At 44.9% G+C, this 20,544-nt stretch overlaps 1 protein-coding gene across 1 annotated transcript in view; it reads right to left on the bottom strand.

The window, feature by feature from the left end:
• The window catches only part of LOC122557954 (dual specificity protein phosphatase 8-like), a 224,242-nt gene that overhangs the window by 51,559 nt on the left and 152,139 nt on the right, over positions 1 to 20,544 (bottom strand). The gene's annotated exons all lie outside the window — the stretch shown is intronic.

Raw genomic sequence — 20,544 nt, 5'->3', positions numbered from 1 at the left:
AGCTCAGCACTGTCCCCATGACTTGTCCAGACTTGTCCGACCTGCCTAGCTCCTTTTCCACCTATCCACTCCATCCTCTCCTCCCTGACCTATCACCTTCATCCCCTCCCCCACTCACCCATTGTACTCTATGCTACTCTCTCCCCACCCCCACCCTCCCCTAGCTTATCTCTCCACGCTTCAGGCTCTCTGCCTTTATTCCTGATGAAGGGCTTTTGCCCGAAACGTCGATTTTGAATCTCCTTGGATGCTGCCTGAACTGCTGTGCTCTTCCAGCACCACTAATCCAGAATCTGGTTTCCAGCATCTGCAGTCATTGTTTTTACCTCGTTAGGTGCATTAGTCAGGGGTAAATGTAGATTAATAGGGTAGGGGATTGGGTCTGGTTGGATTCCTCTTTGGAGGGTCAGTGTGAACTTGTTAGGCCGAAAGGTCTGTTTCCACACTAGGGATTCTATGAACTCCAGAACTTGCCCTCCAATGGAGACATAGAATATGCCACTGCACTACTTTGAAGAATAGCAGGGGAGTTTTCCCTAGTGTCCTGACTAATGTTTACTCCTTCACCAACATAACTAAAAACTAATGATGCTGTCATTGTCACACTCCTGTTTATGTGAGCTTGCTGTGCCCAAATTGGCCGCAGTATACATTACGTGTCCTACATTACAACAGTGACTCCACCTTGTTTGTACATCAATGGCTGTGATGCGATTGGGGACATCCTGAAGCAGCGAAAGATGTTTCATGAATGCAGTACAATATCAAGCAATGTACATGATTGATGTTGCTGCAGAGAGTCATAGAGGCTTACAGCATTGAATCAGGCCATTCGGCCCCATTTGCCCATGCTAGCCAGTTTGGGCTTACACAGGGAGCAGCTGACACAATGCTTTTGAAAAGCATAATTTGGGCAAAAGTCATTTTATTATCGCAGAAAAATCCAGCAAATCTGTTTTTAAAAAAACCTGTCTGGATGCCTTAGAGACCGAACTGCCAAATGTCTAGGAATAACTTGGAGCCGGCAGGACTTTACAGCTAATCTCCTGGACAATTTGTGAGTAATTGCATTGAAGTAAAACTTGTGCTGATTTTCTTCATTCCTTTGCATAATTCTCTTTATTAATGACAGAAAAGGACAAGCAATTATTCGACTGGGAGTTGTCGGAAGATCATGAGTATCTTCCAGAACAGAGAGACAAGAGTAGTGACAAGTTAGTTATTTCCACCCCTTCTTCTGTCGCTTAGTAAATGCCCACTGTCGAGGAATGAATCTGCGAGTTAAAAATCAGAAGCATTTAGAGTCACTGTAACAATTGCAGTGATACAGAAGAGCTGTGAAAGGTTCGGGACAAAGAATAGGAAAAAAATGACACTGGGGGATCATGAAATCACAGTGTGTTATCACATTGGCTTTTCATTTCAGAGAGGTGGGTTTAAATCCCCAGATTGGAAACTTGCTCTCTCTGCTGCCTGTAAAGGTTTCTGCATTTGGAGATTATGTGCACAGTCTCAGCCCAGTGGGCTCAAGTCCACAGTGCAAACTTCCAACAATATGTTCCACATAATGACTTCGCTCAGTAGAGTGGCTGTGCTCAGACTGTGCAGTGATACAGAAGGTGGTTTTAAGTTTTTCCTTCAATTGAGAGGGGTTTATAAGGCGTTGTATTCTGCTCTCGGTTGCTGTCCACCTCATTTGGCAGTGCTCGCTGCTGAGGACCAATAGGACCCATGAGTCAGACTGGGTCCTTGATCCTAAATTATCTTTGCTGATGTTTCAGGAGTTGACTGAGAGCTGATGGGTCAGTTTACAGCTCGAAACAGGTTGTAATCCATATAGAAGGCCAATATAAGCCTCTTACTATCCACTTAACTTAAAAATGAAGTGATGAAAACACTTGTATTGGGACACTGGGCACGAGTGTGCAGTGTATGGGATAGCATGCACTCACTGCAGCGGGAAACATGGGACACTGGTGTACTGTACATGTGCACATCCGAACAGTAGATGCACTCACTGGGATAATGGACATTATCATATATTCACCAGGGCACTGGGACACTGGACATGTACTTAATAGGACATTGGCAATGAACAAGAACTCATTGCGACACTAACCAGTTACATACACTCACTGGAAATTTGAACATTAATAAACTTTCACTGGGATAGTGGACATGAGCTCACTAGACATAATAAAGGGGGCCTGATAATCTCTTGACTTTAATTTTCCTGCCTTGCTCTTTACCGCACCTCCAACTCAGGCATGTAGTTTGACTGTTCCACCAGGAGAGGGCCACTTAATCACTCAACACCAATTCCTCACGGACAAGGCGCTTAATGTTTATTGCTCTGAAACGAATTTGCTACCTGTACATACTAAACGATCCCTTGTGGAAGCTTTCGCAATCTAATGTTTCAGTCACTACAATTAGAATGCATAATTTGAGAAATGCAATCCCCATTGAAGAGGTAGCTTAATCTTTGAGGTCAAAGGGAATGAAATGCGCAGGATAGTTGGTTTGGGTAAAGAGATGGCTCAGCAGGAAAAAACTAAATGGTAGTGTTACCTGAAAAAGTGGGGAACCAATTAATTGGTCAGGTAGAGTTCTCTTCACTGCTCTTTAATGTACAACTCCCACAGCCAAATAGTCATTGTTCTGTAATGGCAGCAGATTAATTGACAATGACCTAGCATTTATGGTCTTGTCCAACATCTTCAGAAGCTGACGGCCATATAGGAGTGCACTTTCCAGCTGAGGTATCACTGCCTTTGTTGGAAGAATGGAACTACTGGCTGAATTGTCCTCCCTTCATCGTGGGACAAAAGGTCAAAGGTCATCATTTCCATCAACTGTTAGCTTGGCTGAGGGACCTTTGCACAGACTTGAAAATCAAACCTGGGCCCTTCCTGGTCTGTCTGGCCCAGTGCACCAACATGCAATGAACTGCTAAGATATCCAAAAACCTGTAGTACAACCAAGCTATCCTGGTCGTAGAACTGAATTACAGAGCGCGGAGGGATGTCCATTGCCAATTTTGATTGTGCAGGCTCTTTGTACTGCTGCCCAGCTCTACCCCAATTTCTCCCCTCTCAAAAACTGGCTCTTGCTGAGTACAGTTCTCACATGAAGTTTTCAAACACTGATAAGTACAGCAATGTCAGTAAATCCAAGGAAATTTATGACCTCCCTCTCCAATCTTTCACTTTTCTTTGTCATCACTTATACCGTCTACTCCAAAGGCTGCTAAAAAAATTAAAACTAAAGACTGTGAGTTTTTGTATACAAACATTATCTTCTATTGGCTTAATGACCAAAGAAAATTCATTGATTTGTGTTTACCGATCCAGGCAACAGCATATGGTGGAAGAGCCTGATCCCCTTTTATCAATGTTGTGGTTCTGTTCGCCAAGCTGGAAATTTTTGTTGCAAACGTTTCGGCCCCTGTCTAGGTGACATCCTCAGACAGGGGGCGAAACATTTGCAACAAAAATTTCCAGCTCGGCGAACAGAACCACAACAACCAGCACCCGAGCTACAAATCTTCTCCCAAACTTTGAACCCTTTTATCAATCTCCTCATTCGTTCTCTATTCTGTAACTAAGGATTGAACATATGTACCTTTGTACTTAATACGGCTCTGTAAGTGGTGACTTATAAACTTTTCATTGTACTCGTTTGAGTACAGTCATTTAATCTAGAGCACGATGGTTGCATTCTTGAGCAACCCTGCGTTATAGAAAAATCCCACTTTAGAAACAGTGCTTAAGGTATTGGCCATGTAATCGCGAAACAGCCAACACACGTTTTGAAAGTTTGCGCTGTAGAAACACCGTCCTCAATCGCATTACAGCAAATTTGGGTTGACGTGCGTTATAACAGAACGAGCTGTACATGTGACAATAAAGTTAATCCAGTTCAATTCAATTCAGTCCTGTGTCCACCTCCACGCCAGGAAATTGATTCTGATTTGGAGTGATAATTTTTTTTGGATCTCAAACCAAAACTTGAGATTCCTCCAAGGTCGATTCACTAGTAGATCTGCATTGGGGGTACTTTTCCTCCCCTCTTCATTATGCTTTTGAGCCACACATTGCACAAGACTGGATGATGACAATTTGGTGTTTGCAGCAAATTCTCCGGTACTTCCTTAGTAAGGAATAGGAAGGCGAAAGGCACCAGTTTGCACAGCATCCCATCTTATTTATTTTTTGCCCTTTGTTTAAAATGTCAATGCTAAAAATATAAGGTGTAAAACCGTACACATCTGGAACAGGAAGCACCAGGGCCAAAGCATACCTGGAAATCCTAAATACATAACAAAAGAGGCCTTCCCAACTCCTCAGTTTTAATTTTCATAGTGCAAATTAAATTGCTGCCCCCTCTCCCTACAAATGCCCTCCCCACACACAGTGTTTTGTCAGTACAGATGGAATGTTCCTCCACCTCTCTCTCTCTCTCTCACACACACACACACACACACACACACACACACACACACACACACACACACACACACACACACACACACACACACACACACACACACACACACACACACACACACACACAGTACTCCCCCTCCCCTCCTCTACACTGAGAGCTAGGTTTACAAAGGGAGATACTGCCTTTTTCATGTGAAGACCTTAAAAAATCACCAGAGTGGATCATGTGCAGGAAAACAGGTTGGAGGCAAATGAGGATGCCTGGCCAACTTTCAGCTCATTCCTTTCGAAGAACAGAAAACGGGGTCTGGTTTTATCCGTGTCCTTTATTCCTCCTTGCCTGACAGTTCCCTCATGCAGTCCCCTCAGATGATTAGTTACCCCCCTACCCCCTCCCCCCAAAATGGATGCGATCAGTGCAGGTAGCATTTGCCCGCAGCAAGGCACAAGGTTAGGGAGGTGCCATTTAGAAAATACAAAAAAGAACGTGTTGCATTTATGAAGCACCTTTCACAGATGCTCTTGTGTAAAATATTTTCCAGCCGACGAAGGGCTTTTGAAGTGTCATCGCTCTCAAGTATAACACAGGACATGGGGCAACTAACTCGTGTGCAGCAAGCTACTGAAACAATAATGTGATAATGACCAATTTGTTTGAAGGATTGGCATCCAGTCAGACCACAGGAGATAGCACTTTTCAAAAAGATGTGTTCTTCTTCACAATAGTGTCATGGGATCTTTCATGTGCACTTGAGGTGGGCTATGAGGCCTGGGTTTCATATTCCCTCCTGCAGATAACATTTCCCACAATGTAACGCTCCCTCAGCACTGCAGCAACAGTTATCATTGCACTCACTGCTCTCAGGTTCATGTATTGCACTCAGGTCTCTGACTGAGACTTGACCCAATCATATTCTGAGGCTAGTGGATATGATGCCACTTGATTGCCTCTAATCCTGATCCAGGGGCTCCTGTAGATATTATCTCAGAACAGACGCAGTCTTTGTTCCGAGGTGCCTGTTGTCAGACAGCTCCGCCAACAGCCACTGTTTGGGCTTTTGTTTGGAATCAGCTTCTTGGCTGGGGCACAGAATGGCTGGCAGAACTCTGAGGGCACATTACAGCAAAGGCAATTAAACAAAGGAACTACGTCGGCTATAAATAAGGCTCGCTTCTTCTTTATCTGTGCCTAGCTTGTTATACGCTGCCAAAAACTGAGATGTAAACTGAATGTTGGCAACAGGAATCTGGGCACTGCAACACGGCTATCCCTTTCGAATCACACTCTGGAAGAGCTCAAAATCCAGTCGTGTTGAATCATCTCCTTTTCTGGATTAGCATTTCAAGACATAGAGTGGCATTCTGTGACTGAGAACACACATGATGGCCAGCACGCCATCCTACAAAGTTCTTCTCCAACTCAGCACTGAGTTTCAACAAACCATCACTGGTGGAGACATGCTGTCAACTCCCTGTAACCTTCTCCAACTCTGTTTGTTCCTTTAAGATACTCCTTGAATCATGACCCTTTTGACGAAGCTTTAAGTCGCAAGTAGACAGGGTGGTTAAGAAGGTGTTTCGCATGCTTGCCTTCATTGCTCAGACCTTTGAGTGCAAGAGTTGGGATGTCATGTTGAGGTTGCACTGGACATTGGTGAGGCCTCTTCTGGGATAATGTTTGCAGTTCTGTTCACCCTGTCTTAGGAAGGATATTATTAAACTGGAGAGGGTTCAGAAAAGATTTACTAGGATATTGTGAGGAATGGAGGGTTTGAGATTTAAAAATAGACTGGAAAAGCTGGGACTTGTTTCACTGATGCATAAGAGATCGAGGAATGACCTTATTGAGGTTTGTAAAAACATTAGGGGCATAGATAAAGTGAATGACAAGAGTCTTTTCACTAGCAAGTTCAAAACTCGGAGGCATATTTTAAGGTGAGAGGAGAAAGATTTACAAAGGACATGAGGCACAACATTTTTAGAGAGAGAGTAGTTTGTGTGTGAAACGAAATGCCAGAGAAAGTGGTGGATACAGGTACAGTTGCAATGTTTAAAAGATGTTTGGTTAAGTTCAAGAATAAGAAAGGTTTGGAGGGATATGGGCCAAGCACAGGCAGGCGGGATTAGTTTAGTTTGTTAACATGGTCGGCATGGACTGGTTGGACCGAAGGGTCTGTTTCTGTGCTGTATGACTCTAAATGTCAGCCGTCCCAATGTGCTTGATGTCAAACCTCATTTGCTAGCAGCCTTGAGACATATTTCCATGTTAAAGGGATCAAATAAATGCAAGTGGTGATTATTTGTTGGTGTCCCAAAAATCCAGACTTTTCTTGTGTGCATTTTGGCTCAGGACACAAAACAATGCAAAGCTCATGCAAGATTTGGCTGTAACCAGCCCAAAACATAAATGGAGAGAACGATAAGCACACACCTTGGGAGAAGATCAGAGGAGATACATAACCTTTCCTGCATATTGGAGATTAAAAAATGGGGGGTTTGTCACGCAGATTGATGGAAAAAATTGTAAAGGTTTCAGATAACCGGGACGCATGTTAGGAAGTGAAATCATTAAATATTTGATTCTCGTAAAATATTTAGATCTTGGCATAGGAGCGTGCTACAGAGAGATAACATTTGACACAGCAGAGATGAGTAACCCAACACATAGCCTGATATACCTGAATAACCTGAATGTGATGAGATCATAGCCAAGAGCTTAGTGGTTTGGATGCTTTCAGACTGAGGTCGTTCTATTTGCGGTGTGAATGAAAAAGAAATCAAGCCCAGCAGTAACTCCTGAGGGCTGATAGTGCCCACTGGGTGATAAGGCTGCAGAATGGTTCCAAGATTACATCATTGCACAATTATTGGGGAGGACATTGGATAGCACGAGATCACCATTCACAGGCTCTGAGCAAATGCTAGAGTGCTTCACTTCTAATTTTATTTCTTCAATCCTTCACCACCAAAACCCCTCTTCTTTTTGCTGTTCTCTGGAGCGTTGGAGGCTAAAATCATGAGGGGCAGAGATGGGGTAAATAGACAAGTCTTTTCCCTGGGTTAGTGGAGTCCAGAACTAGAGGGCATAGGTTTAGGGTGAGAGGGAAAAAATTTAAAAGGGACCTAAGGGGCAACGTTTTCATGCAGAGGGTGGTAAGTGTACTGAATGAGCTGCCAGAGGAAGTGGTGGAGGCTGGTACAATTACAACATTTAAAAGGCATCTGGATGTGTATATGAACAAGAAGGGTTTGGAGGGATATGAGCCAAGTGCTGGCAAATGATACTAGATTAGGTTAGGATATCTGGTTAGTTTGGATGAGTTGAACCAAAGGGTCTGGTTCCGTGCTGGACATCTCTATGATTCTATGACTCTACTCCTGGGGAGTTAAAAACTGGGGACCTATTATAGGCACAAATGAATCCACAAGGGATTTCAGAACAAAACTTCCTCACTTAGCAAGGGGTGAGAATGGGGAACTTACTACCACAAGATGTGATGAAGAGAACATTTAAAGAGAAGTTCCGTGAAGAGGGGAAAGAGAAATGTGGGGCCTAGATATTGGCATGGACTAAATGGAACAACATTCCTGATATGTAGAAATCTTGTCAAAGGACTGGGCTTTAATATAAAAGGACAGTAGGTGTAGTTACAACTTACCCACCAAGCACAGCCGAAAGTTAGGGCTGCACATTTAATTGTAAAGCACTTCAAAGGGAGTAATAAGTCTTAACTGCTGCCAAACAATTGCTTGAACCTGAAAGCTTGCTTTTGGAAGAGCACTGCCTCATTTCTTCAGAGTTTATTTATCACTGGAGATGTAAAATGAAACAATGTAACTTCTAATTTCACTCTCTGTTTGAATTTTCCCATCTCTCTTTCTCTCCCACGGAATCTTAGCTTTCCCCTCCCCCACTCTACGTACATGATTTTAGACTGAATTAAACATTCCAATTAATGCTTATTGCTTTGGACCCGGTGACCAATGCCTTTGTGTGGGCCACAGTGTTGTGAGATAAGGAGATTCAAGAGTTCTGCCAATTTTAACTGCAGTGCTCCTTTTAAATGGGACCCCTGACTCGAGGCATACTCCCTGTTGGCAGTCTGGAGGTCTTTTGCAATGGAAGCCAATGCTGAGGAGGGCAGCTTCCCCTTTGGAGCAAGGCACAGAGAGAGAGAGATTGTCGGGACCTGGATCATTGGTGAGGGATTTGGCTGGTAGCAGAGTGTCCAGATGATATGGTGGTCCTTAGTACAGGAGGTGTCTGATGGCGACTGTGGGAAGAGGGGTGAGCTTGGGTGCGTTTCCATTCACGATTTCTAGATAGCAGCTGGGGGGGTGCAGGCAATTCCTGGTTGTGGGTGGCGCAAGGCATGTGCAAAAGGGTTGGTTTAGGAGCTGAAGGAACACTCCTCTTCCCCTGGCCAGCAGCGTGAGCTAATAAAAGGCACTGACCTTATGACTCAGCCTTTCTTGCTACCTTTAAGAAACCGGATTTCCCCAGGGCCCGAGGAGACCCGGAAATGTAAAAATAGACTGACTGCCAAAATAAAGGTAGATGCCTTAATCATAACACTTGAATAACCAGCTCGTATCCCACATTGTGAGGAGAGGCTGGGGTTGGTACCTTAGCTTCTCCCCAACCCAGCTCTGAAGCAGACAACCAGTTTTAAAGAGTCAGCCCAATATCTCAATGTGGATTCTTTCATTTGAGTGTATGATGTTGTCCAGTTGCTTACCTTTGCTCAGGTATTGCAGAGATTCCACCCACCCCCCAACACAGCCAAGGGTGGTAAGCCGACAGCGAGCCCTTACAATCGTGGGCGGCCACTCGAATGCTTGCAAAAAGTGGCAACTGCAAAGCCTGTGGAACAGCGAGAGCTTTTGGCGCAAGGAAGACCTTCTTGATCAGAAATCTCACCGTGATAAAGAATGCTACCCCTCCCCTTGCCACCAGTGATCAGCACACCCCTTCCCCCGGCCCCCAACAAATCTCTCTCACTTCCTCAGTACCTGCTCTTGCAAGCATTAGCTTGTGGAGTAGGCTCCCATTCCAAAAGGCCTCCACGCTGTCAACCAAGCAGCCTGTGGAATTTAATTCTGCTCGTCTATGCACACACCCATGAGGCACTTCAGGGTGTTTTCCTACATTAAATGTACAATGTAAATGCAACTCATTGCTGGGTAGACTCAAGAGGCTCAGTCGTGTGCCATTCTCTTTATTGGACTGTGAATATTAGAAGGCTAATTTCCCGGGAGCTATCATTCTGATTCAGTCCTGGCCTAGCATTTGCACACCCACCCCCCATAGCAGAAGACCTCAGGTAGCATTTAGGAAAGTGAGCCCTAACTGCTTTGACCCCCCAACTTTGGTTTGAGGACATTTGGGCCAATTGAGACGAGACTATCGCTATCGCGGTGAATGGTACCTCCCATGGCACCAATCAAATGATCTGCTCATTAGACCAGGAGAGAATGGTCTTTGACTGTGTTTATGTTTGCTTGTGAAATTGTACCCCAAATAGTTGGTAACTTTGGGAGAGAAAGGATTACTCAATAGGACTGGGAGTGAGAGAAATAAATTAATCCATTGCATAGATCTCTTCCCTTTTTTTCGCTGTCAGCATGTTGAGTGGATGTTGTTAAACATTGAATGGGGATGACATCATTGGGAGGCACTGACTAGGAGAAGTTATGTAATCTGATAACGTGCGGGATAGAGTTAACATATAGTTGATGCTGAATCACTGTCTGAATAATGACATCTTCTACAGTTAAGTCCTCTCCCTGACCCCATCAGGTGAGTCCAGCCGATGCCTCAAATTATATCATCGCCTTTCACAAACAGTGAACAAAAATATTCCAAGCTCCGAACAGTCTGAGAATTGATTGCTCACGACAACCTGAAATAAAGTCGTGGAAGTGCTGGAAAAGAACTCAAAATGGTTCACGAGGGTCCAAGAAAGCAAGCCTTCTCACCTGGCCAGGCCAAATGTGACAGAAGTACCACGCCGGCACGGTTAACCCTTTGCCGCCCTGCGAAGTGGTCAGGTGCGCCCCGCGGTGGTGTCAAACCGTTACAGTGCTTAAGAAGGGAGGTTGGTGTCACATTTCCAGGGACACTGAGGGAGGGACAATAAATGTTGGCCTTTCCGGCTTTGTCCATGCCCAAGGAATTAACTAAAATAAACAACAACTCCACAGCCAAGGTCTTCCACCTGACTGACCCTTGGTCATGGTGCCGTGACATCATGTTTGGCACAGGGAAGAAGAGATGTAAGAGGGATGCTCATCTTTGAGTCCCTTTTCATTAGTCCGACAGTATTACGTTTGGAGACAGATGTTATCAGCGGGTCACTAACTGGCATGTCCTCTCAACAAGATCCACAAAAATGTATGGGTTTAGCAAATACGCCAGTGAGCAGCTACGGTCCAGAAAGTTCCTAGTTTTAATTGCTGATGTGTGCAGAGCTGGTTGGGCTTGGGCCCCACAATTTACCTCAGTGCCTGCTGATAAGGGTGGACAGTAGCCACTCCTGGGGGTAGAACTGTCTGCTCTCACCAGTGGTGATCTTGGAGGCTACTAGGGCAGTTCATCAGGTGAGGCTGCATTGTGACTGAACCTCACCAGCTCCACCAGAATAACTCCGTTCGACCTTCCAGCCACACTGGAAAGTTCAGGCCTAGAGTGTCCAAAGAATGAGGCAGCATCCCTGGGACCAACTCAGCTACAGGCCGGCTGGCCTGTTGCCATGCGACCAATTGATCAGCAGAGTTCTCTCGGTGGTATTTCAGCCCCTGGGGTTTCTAGATTTCAGGGGGGGGGAAGGCCTGATGCTGAACTCGCCACTGCCTGATTGCTTTATTCCAAACAATTCTGTCGTTTGTCACTCCTCCTCAGTCAGTTCCATCTGGGAGAGTACACAAGAGGACGGTGGGGCAAAGGCAAAGTCAGCCTTGATTCTCCGGCTGTCTAGACCGAGATTTGAAAGCTGTACTCTTGGTAAAGTGTCGGCCCAACTGACGAAATGCCAAAGCAGAAAATTAGAATGAAAAATTAAAGAATACGTTAACCATAGCTTTTTACAAAAATGGCCCTTATGGTGACCCTTCCTCTTTAATCAAGAGCAGTGCTTCCTTATTAGCCACAAGAGTGATCATTAAAGCGCCTGGACTCCATTTTCATATTTAAAAACTGTCCTTTTAGGTCATACCTGGGTGGGGCCATTTGATCAAAGCTTTTTTTTCCAAAAGTTTTATTTCTGGAGTTTTGCCATTTCATGAACTGTCTGTAAAAACAGGTTTGCTTCACCCTCCCCTGTACTAAATGCCCTCAGTTCCAAGATATTGAGTCACCCAATAGCTGCTGAGCAGCACTCCATACTTCACCAGCTCAGCTTTGACTCTGAGTGGGATGAGCAATGACTAGGAGCGCGAGAGGGCACTAAAGTCCTGACTCAGTGGATGCCAATTGTCCAGACAGACAAAAGCCCTGATGAAGGAGATCAGTGATTTGCTGTGTTTCATATACAATTGCCTCTGCCATTTTCTTCATTTGCACCAGTCCTGAAGATGGTGTGGAAATAGCCGTCTTCAGCCATCATTTGCTTCCAGCTGTTCACTCCTGCGGCCATTCTTTGTGCATTAGAATCTCGTCAGCATGTTCGTTTCTAGGGGGGAGTGTACACTGCAGCTGAAGGAATATCCATTGATATTCAAGATCCACACGCACACGTTACAGTCAAATCTGTTGGGCAATAATCAGTAGCAAGAAAGTCCTGACTAGATTTACCCCTTTCCACCTCAGATCACCATAGCTAACCTTCCCTCCCTCAGGAAGGCCCAGAATCAACACTCCCTTGCTTGGTCAACCTTCACTCCCTCAAGTATCACCGAATCCCTATAGTGTGGAAGCAGGTCATTCAGCCCATCAAGTCTGCATCAACCCTCCGAAGAGCACCCCACCCAGACCCATCCCATCCCTGTAACCCTGTAATTCCCATGGCTAATCTACACATCCCTGGACATTATGGGCAATTTAGCATGGCCAGTCTACCTAACCTGCACATCTTGGGACTGTGGGAGGAAATCAGAGCACCCAGAGGAAACCCAGGTAGATACGTGGAGAATGTGCAAACTGCACACAGACAAGGCTGGAGTCGAAACTGGGACCCTGGCGCTGTGAGGCAGCAGTGCTAATCACTGAGCGACCCCTCCCTCAGGAAAGCCCACAGTCACCTTTCCCTCCCTCGGGAAACGCTGTCAATGCTCTGAAGGAGATTAGATTAGATTAGATTACTTACAGTGTGGAAACACTGTGATGATGTGATACTGCGCGGTTTTGCAAGGTAGCTGGTGGGAGAAAGGGACTTCATCATGGGCACTCAGTGTCTGATCAAGGCCATGCGCATGGGGCAGCAGGATAGCTGCTGGGAGCCATCCCCCTGCCCTCACTTCAAACCCCCACACTGCCCCCTGTACCTCTATGACCCCCACCCCTGGAAATCACTCCCAAGTTTCCTGCTGTTGACCTAGGTCCTCGCTGTCCATGTTATCAAAGCCAACAGCAACTTTGGCCTTCTACATGACAGCACTGAGCACAGGAGATGCAGAACACTGATTGGCAGGCACTGTGTTCTGGCTGAGCTCTGACCTGAGGACACAAAGACCTGCTGTTGGTCTTGGAACTACCTGATTGGCAGAAGATCCCCTCATTCCCAGTTGACCGAAGGGTCAAGTGCAGGTATCTCAACATCTCTTCAGGTATCTGTCAAACCCGAAAGATTCCAGCCATGATGTTTTTCTACCATATGGTCTCAAAACTTAGCCTCCTTCTGATTCTTTGTCATCAGGTCAGTCCCTTTCTCAAGTGAGCCATGGAAACATCCTCTCTCCTTAAAGCAGTCATTTCTCAACAGGTTGAGACACAGAGAGAGAGAAAGAGAGAGAGAGAGAGAGAGAGAGAGAGAGAGAGAGAAAGACTGATCTGTAGTGGTCGAGATGAAGGAAGAGGTGGTCTCCACCCATCAAGGCCTGCGAGTGAGGTTCCTCAGCTATGGGAATGGTAGTTATGGACTTTGAGGTCTGTACAGACTTGTCGAGGGGTTGAGATTTTTAAAAAATGTGAGACTGTTTTCGTAACAGAGCAGATGTGGGATTTCAAACTGTAGTCAGGGAAGATAGTGATACCAAGAATATAGAATCATAGAATCACCCAGCATAAAAGGATGACTTTGGACCACGTGCCTTTCAAATAGCCCTTTGGGGTGACATGGTGGCTCACAACGCCAGGGACTGGGTTCAATTCCACCCTTGGGTCACTATCTGTGTGGAGTTGGCACATTGTCCCCGTGTCTACGTGGGTTTCCTCCGGGTGCTCTGGTTTCCTCCAACAGTCCAAAGATGTGTAGGTTAGGTGGATTGCCCATAGTGTGCAGGCCAGGTAGACTAGTCATGGGAAAATGCACGGTTACAGGAATAGGGTAGATAAGTGGGACTGAGATTCTTCCTATACAGCCAACTTTATATTTCTTTAAGTTATCAACATTCCTATAGCTAATGTTCCTGTTAATTTTTAATCCTTATTCTTTTCACAAACTCTTCCCCCTCAAAAGTTATGGAACTTTCCTAACTCACCATGTGCTAGGACTTCGCAACAATGGAGCTGCCGACCTGTCTCAAACTTTCCATCTTTTTAAAATCATCAGTTGTTTGAACTCCCAACTATCAACATCTAACAGCCATTAATTCCTGACTTAGTTTTTCAAACTTGCCAATTTCTCTTTGGTGTCTCCTTTTAAAAGGTCAATCAATTTACAGCAACAGGCATCAAAGTGGCAAGCAGTGGAAAAGCTCAGCAGGCTGCATCTGTTAACCCGAAACGCTAACTCTGGTTTCTCTTCACAGATGCTGCAAGACCTGCTGAGGCTTTCCAGCAATTTCTGTTTTTGTTTCTGATTTACAGCATCCACAGTTCTTTGGTTTTTTTATTTCCTGTAATCCTGCATTTCCCATGACTAAACTACCTAACCTACATATCCCTGGGCACTATGGGCAATTTAGCATGGCCGATCCACCTAACCTGCACACCTTTGGACTGTGGGGGGAAACCGGAGCACCCGGAGGAAACCCACACAGATGTGAGGAGAGTGTGGAAACTCTACACAGACAGTTGCTCGAGGGTGGAATTGAACCTGGGATCCTGCCACTAGCCACTGTGCCGCAATCAAGGATTAGGCCAGGATTTCCAATTAACCATAGCAACAGTTGCCTCAATACAGGGGCTGGGCAGACACTACAAGTATAACATGAACTTGCACATGGACCAAACATCAACAAGTTTCAAAACTGAAAGGTGGACTAAAGGGATTGACAATGCAACTTGATTGGGTTAAACCTGAAGACATCTGAAGAAACATTGGAGATCACCATTCTAGCATTTATGGGATAATAGAGGGGGCATTATTTTACAGTTAGCCATGATGCACCTGCTGTTGGCTGGCTGCTAACAGAGGGCAGAGGCTCATTAACCTGCAGCTAACCCACTTTATATATCCTGCACTGGGTATGGGTTCAAGCCAAGACTTGGCACAATACAGAATGCATTTCGTACTACTGTGCTCACAGTACCACATGGAAAAGGGACTGTTTTCAGACTTGTTAAAAATAGAGGAGAGAGAAAAGCTTTTTTTTATTCAATTGCTGTAATGCCTTGTCAGATGCAGTGATCCCAAAGACACATTAGTCAAAGGAACTCAATTTCCACAGCTCCAGAGAATCACAACCATATCACTGCCAAGTGCCTGGCTCTTTATAACACAACATATGTGTGAGTCCCAGACCGTACTGTTAACACACTTGGATTTAGCTTTTCACTGGTTTATTTCAGTAATGGAAAATTACAGCTACAAAGTCCACAACAGCACCATTAGTACCCACCTGGAGTGCGCATATTGGCAGCAGAGTTCTCCCATGTGACAATTTGGACATACAATGAAAATGAAAGGTTTCAACATACTGATGCAAAGTGAAAATTAAAAAGTAACATTAGGTTTTAGTGCCTGAGAAACAACCCTCCCCCTCCCCACTACAAAACGCACTCACTTCATAAAACTGACGCATTAAGTGGGTGTCAAGGCCAGCAATATAATAAGGCTTGGAAAGTCCTGTCCGGCCGGATACTGTAACTCAGCATAATCATGTGGGAGGCTCTATAATCCAATCTAAAATTGCTGGAATCTTGGCTTCGCCTGGGAAGGCAAACTACTAAGTGTTGTTTCGGACTAGCGCGTGCTTGGGCTTCTATTGTATTCTTTGATTATTTTCTGGCTTTTTCTTTTGTATTTTCTTTGCAGCTTGGTGCAAGAGATTGCTGAAATCAGCAAACTTACAGACAATTGTGTTCAGTGAAACCGGAGGGTCCTCTCCATAGCACAAAGTTGGGTGAAAATCACCAGAGAACCTGAATTGTCCAAACATTAGGGACCTCTCTCACCCTCCCTGAGGAGCTCCAAAGGAATTCAGAACACTACTTTTGGCTGCAGGAGTTGTGGGAAACATTACATATTTAGACATCAGTCTGGCTTTGCCTTCCACTCCAGATTGTTTGTCAACGTTCACTCATTTAAGCTTCGTCCCTCCTGCAGTATTGACGTGGCAGGGGAGCGATAGCTTGGGGCTTGATTCATGGCCAACAGGAGGTGCCCACATGTCAGTGGGTGCTGTCCACTCTATGACCAGACATCAAACCTCCTCCAAATTCCCCTCAAGCTTCAGCCTGGAGGAAAAGCAGAGGATTTGCTGATAGAGCACAGACATGGAAAGACTATCCTAAAAGTAAGAAGCACAATAGCATACAGAAAGCAAGAAGCACACTAACTCCCTTCATCCACAATCTTATGATTAGGTGTGTCTTCATCTTCGGTGCTTCTCTGAGTTTTCTGACATTGCAAACTTTATGTTCATATCTGCTGAAAGACTCTCTGGTGATATATAATCTGGATGATATAAAAATGTTGCATATATCTGAGGAGTCTGAAAGATAAGGTGGGTAATTGCATTTGGCAGTTCTCTGCTGCATTGTTCTCTCTGCCCCTGAAGGCACGGATGCTGGAATACAGGATACACGTCAAAAATGGATACACATTGTGATTCATGAGCATCATGAGAGTAAATGTGTGTTGGCTAGGGATGGCTTTACAAGTGAGCCTGACTGTGTACTCACTTAATCATGTGAAATGGAGATGGTGGGTGGGGAGCAGGAATTGGCGAGACACATTTTCACCTACAGAATGAAGGCCAATGATGGCATCGCTTGCATGGCCAAACTGGCTCACCCATACTGACCCAGCTGAGCTCTGATGAAGAGTCATCTGGACTCAAAACATTAACTTGCTTCCTCTCCATGGATGCTGCCTGCTCCGCTGTGATCTCCAGCATTTTTTGTTTTCAGTACAGATTCCAGCATCTGCAGTAATTTGCTCCTTCATTGGGGCATTAATCTTCCTAAGATTTGATACAGATTCATAATTTGTCTGGAGATTTACATTCAATAACCTCTTTCTGTATAAAGTTCAAAAATCACCCAACACCAGGTTACAGTCCAACAGGTTTATTTGGAAGCACAAGCTTTGGGAGTGCTGCTTCATCATCAGGTGGCTGATGCAGGAGCAGCGCTCCGAAAGCTAGTGCTTCCAAATAAATCTTTTGGACTATAATTTGGTGTTGTGTGATTCTTAACTTTGCACACCCCAGTCCAACACCAGCACCTCCAAATCACCTCTTTTTGTATAGTCTTCATGGGATGTGGGCATTCTGCAACCATTGCCCTTGAATTGAGTGACTCTCCAGGGCTTTTCAGAGGTCAGCTAGGAATCAACCACATTGCTGTGGGTCTGGAGTCACTGCTAGGTCTGACAAGGTAAGGAGAGCAGATTTCCTTCCCTGAAGGACATTAATGAGCCTGATGTGTTTTTAAACAACAGTTGACAGTGGATTAATTAGACTAGCATTTACAATTCCAATTTCATTAAATTCAGATTTCGCCATCTGCCTTGATGGGATTCAAATCCATGTCCCGAAAACATTAGCCTGTGGTAACGAGTCTGCTTGAGGACTCTCCTGCTCCTCAGACCTGATGAAGGGCTTCTGCCCGAAATGTTGATTCTCCTGCTCCTCGGATCCTGCCTGACCTGCTGTGCTTTTCCAACACCACACACTCGACTCTGATCTCCATTATTTGCAGTCCTCACTTTCACCTAATTGATTTCAACCTTACTGCGAAGTTTCTTCCAAGGATGCCTACCTTGAAGAAGTTCTTTTCCTCTCTCTACAAAGATCTCAGTGAGTCCCTCTCTCACTGTACTCCCCAAGTCCTCTCCTCTGCCCTGAAGCTCTTCAGCCACGTCTTCAAGCAGACTCGCTACCACAGCCACATCCCCTTCCTCACTACCTGCTAAGGAACCGTCTGATTACCTCTACCAATGTCATCTACTGCATCTGTTGTACCCAGTGTGGTCTCCTTTACATCGGATAGACAGGACAGCTTCTTGCGGATTGTTTCAGAGAACATCTCTGGGTTACCCATACCCACCAACCCCACCGCCCCGTGGCTGAACACTTCAACTCCCCCTCCCACTCCGTCAAGGACATGCAGGTCCTGGGCCTCCTCCACCGCCAAACCGTTACCACTCGACGCCTGGAGGAGGAACGCCTCATATCCCATCTTGGGACCCTGCAACCATATGGGATAAATGTGGATTTCAACAGCTTCCTCATTTCCCCTTCCCCCACATTATCGCAGTCCCAAACTTCCACCTCATCACTGCCCCCTCTGACCTATCACTTTCTCCCTCATCTTCATCCATCTAGCATTTTGCCAGCTACCCCCCCCCATCCCCAAACCCCTCCCATTTTCTCTCAGCCCTGACCCACAAGCCTCATTCTTGATGAAAGGCTTATGCCTGAAATGGGTCCTCGGATGCTGCCTGATCTGCTGTGCTTTTCCAGCACCACACTCTCAACTCTGATCTCCAGCATCTGCAGTCCTTATTTTCTCCATATTATTGGATGTAGACAACAGGAGAGAGACAGCGTGCTGTGGGAGATAAAGTCCTGTACAACTCAAAACATTCCATCACCTGTCCTGACTAGTCAGTCATTCCCTCCTTAAAATACAGGCTGCTTGTTTTTAACAAGCTTCAAGATTTATCTTTCAGTGATATATACTGGAGACAGATAGCAGAAGAAACAAAAACATTGGAAAAGGTGCAAAGAAGATTTACTGCTTTACACTTATAAAGGCAACAGCTCAGGGAAAGGGTAGGCGAGGGGATGACATGATAAAGGTCACAGTATCACTACAGTGCAGAAAGAGGCCATTCGACTCATAGAGGCTGCACTGACCCTCTGAAGAGCATCCTTCCCATCTACAGTATCCTCATAACCTTGCATGATTAATCCATCAAGTCTGCACATCCCAGACCAATAGCTGCTCGTCGGATGCTGCCTGAATTGCTGTGCTCTTCCAGCACCACTGATCCAGAATCTGGTTTCCAGCATCTGCAGTCATTGTTTTTACCTATCCTGCTTACAAGCCAGTCATTAATAATCCTTGAGGTAATTTAGGAGAAACAACTTCACCTAGACAGTGGTTAGATTGGGAAACTTACTATCATGTTGACTAGTTGACTAGCAAAGATGCATTTATTGGTAGAGGGAATAGATTGGAAGGTTATGCTGATAAGGTTTGATGAAGGTAGGAGGCCTGTGTGCTGCATGAACACTAACAGAAGAGTATGTAATATGAATATGTAATTCCACAATGTGTGGACAGATTCTACCCAACTATTACCACATAACTTTGTATCCATTTGTGTATTTTTCTGATATAGCGTTTGGCAACTGCATTCACCTTTTTCAACACCCTGTGTTGTTATATACTTCTCCTGTTCTCTTACCCCTCATTGCAGGCCTTTCCATTTTCATTCCTTTGTTCTTCACGATTTTGATATGTTTGCTTTGATGAAAATTGTCAATTCATTATGCCTTCACTTTTCCGTGGCTGTGCGCAATAAGACAGTCAACCAGGGTTTAACCCTGTGTCAATTGATGTGTTGCAACTCATCTCCCTCCACACTTGGTTCTGACCTTTGAAGAAATACTTGAAGCTCAAGATATCATATCAGTATCCCATTTCAAACCTGGGACGCACCCGAAGGTGAGCGTTGCTGAGAGGTCAGACAGATAGGTTCATCCATTGAGACAGTGTGCATGCACAAAGGCAGTGCAACTGTAATCACAGACTCAGTTAGGAGGCTGTATTAAAATGCTTGAAGCTATTGGAGTATTGACTGACAGAACACTTCTTATGGATAAATGCAACAGAATAAACATTAATTACCTCACTGCTGCATTGACACACTGCCATACCCCCATCACATTTATTGTGAAGGATTTTGCTCAAATCAGAGTTCATCTCTTAGCACACTCCTGATTTCAATATTTTTCTGAAGCAAAATATCCATGCATTATAATTGTCACAGACAAGAAAGGTCCCTCTTCATTCTGGTCATTAGTTTTATCTCCAAGTAAACAGGAGAGAGTTGCATAGATTGATTATCCTATAACTTGCTATCAGTGGAGCTACAACTCATTTAATCAGTCATCCGGCAGAATTTCAGGCCATTTTGTCAAATTTTCTTTAAAATGGCAAACACTTAGTGAAGTGCGAAAGTGGCGGTGACCAAGTCTCAAAGGCAACTTTTATCAGGCAGTTTTATGGGGCATCGATCTCACAATACTCGCAGTCCACCAGTAACATTTGCAATTCGATGATACAACTGCATTGCATCATCTATGTCTGCAACAACTATTCTGCATCAAACATTCTCCACTAATGAAGACATGTTACCAAAAGCTTGGTCAAAACGGTTGGGTAACGAGCACCCAAAAGGAAGGAAGAGAGTTGAGGGATCTTGGGAACACAATCCTAGAATTTAGGCCCATGGGAAGTGAAGTCACAACTGGCAATAGTGGAGTGGTTAAAAGTCAGTATTGTTCGAGATGTCCAGATTAAAGGAACACAATTCTCTCAGCT

Source organism: Chiloscyllium plagiosum, unplaced genomic scaffold, assembly GCF_037043375.1.
Source record: "Chiloscyllium plagiosum isolate Xiang-an unplaced genomic scaffold, Cpla_swu_hap1 HiC_scaffold_18, whole genome shotgun sequence".
In the NCBI taxonomy this organism is placed as follows: domain Eukaryota; kingdom Metazoa; phylum Chordata; class Chondrichthyes; order Orectolobiformes; family Hemiscylliidae; genus Chiloscyllium; species Chiloscyllium plagiosum.
Note: the sequence above shows the minus strand (reverse complement) of the source record. Positions and strands in the feature narration are given on the sequence as shown.